This window comes from Pteropus alecto, unplaced genomic scaffold (assembly GCF_000325575.1).
Source record: "Pteropus alecto unplaced genomic scaffold, ASM32557v1 scaffold7, whole genome shotgun sequence".
NCBI classification, from domain to species: domain Eukaryota; kingdom Metazoa; phylum Chordata; class Mammalia; order Chiroptera; family Pteropodidae; genus Pteropus; species Pteropus alecto.
Window position 1 is genome coordinate 59,987,912 of NW_006494614.1, and position 1,583 is coordinate 59,989,494.

At 48.5% G+C, this 1,583-nt stretch overlaps 1 protein-coding gene across 2 annotated transcripts in view; it reads left to right on the top strand.

Annotated features, from left to right (window-relative positions):
• KIAA0513 (KIAA0513 ortholog) overlaps nucleotides 1-1,583 on the top strand; it is a 118,714-nt gene that overhangs the window by 64,005 nt on the left and 53,126 nt on the right. The gene's annotated exons all lie outside the window — the stretch shown is intronic.

The window sequence follows — 1,583 nt, forward strand, 5'->3', positions numbered from 1 at the left end:
GTCCGCGCCTGCTGGAGGGGAAGCGGGGGGGGGGGGAGGAAATAGGAAGGGGATCCCATGGTATGGAGAACTGGACAAGGTGTCTCCACCCCCGGTGGCAGATGGTGTCGCCAGGTGGCTTTGGGACGAAGCCGGTTCATCAGTCTTGGGGGAAAGAAGAACCCCCGGACTCCTGGAAAGGCATGCTGGGGACGGGGTGCCTGGGACCGCGATGGGAAAGACGTTTGCCAAGTCGTGCGAATGTGTTTGGTTTTAAGTTTGCTGCCTCTCTTCTCCTGGAGTGACAGACCTCTGAGGTGTGGGGGGCAAGGGAAAAAGGGCTCTGGACACGGTTCCTGGGGTGTCAACTCTGCCCATGCCTTCCCGGGGCTCCCCTCTCCTCCCGACGTGACAGTAAGCAAGGAGGAGATTTGCAGAGGCACAGCAGTAGAAACGCCGTATTAGGCGTTCATTGTAGGACCGCTGTTTTGGGGTGGACTAAATCAGTATCCAAGGTCTTTGAGAGGACAGTATGTGGTCCTGGAGCTGGGAGTGTTTCCCCCTTGTTTTGGGTTTGTGCTTCCCTAGGTTGCACGTTAATTGGATTTCAGGGAGGGAAACCGGGAGGAGGAAAAAGACTTTGCAGTGGGCACTGGCCAACTCCTCCAACTCTGGTCAAGTGCTACGTAGGGGTGCCGACCTGCAGAATGAGCAGGAACTTGCCTCTGAGCTGGCACCGGTGAGGCACCCTGACGTAGAGGTTGCCACTGTGGTGAGTCAGTATTCGAGGCAAGCTGACAGCTGTCAGGGACAAGGCTGCTTTAGCCAGGCTGCCATCCAGGCCCTTGTCACCTAATGCTGATGTTTCAGATTCATTTCATTAGAGGCACCCCTCCCTAAACCTAAGCCAGGGCAGCTAAGATGCTTAACATTGAATTAAATTTAAAAAAAAAAAAGGTTTAGATTGTATTATGTGTGAGTGTTCCTTCCCATCTTTTCCCGTTTCTCTTTGGAAGTGTATGTTTTCCCATTGTTCAGTCTTCCTTTCGGCAGTCACTCATTTTTATTTCCACTTTGTTCAGAAATAGGACTGCTTACGTATTTGAAGTGCAGGGTGATAGGCTCTTGGGATCGGCTCACAATGAAAAAGTCGACTCATGAGGTTTTCTTTTTCCATTAAAGAAATGAAGACCGCTGAGGACGCACACATAGGCACCCTTAGTGATCAGCAGATTATCTCTGGCCTCTCATTTGGTTCTGGAATGCATTCCCTTTTTTTTTTTTTGCAGTGTTTATCTTTTGTATGGCATATGACAGTTAATGTAAAGATAGTTTGTATTATTTGAGAATGCAACAACTAAAGATAATGAAAAGCTACTCAGTGACTCGAGTATATCGAGTATATCGCCAACCTTATAAACTTACTACAGAATTCCAGAAAGTGGAGAATATCCACAGCAGTTAGATGTGGTTCTCTTTTCATGACAATAACTGCTTCTTCAGAAGTAAATTGCATTATGGTGACCCCAAATGGCTCTGAAGGGAGTTCTTTTAGGACACTCTTGAGGAAAGGTTTAAGGTGAGCTGAGTTATGCTGCATGCCT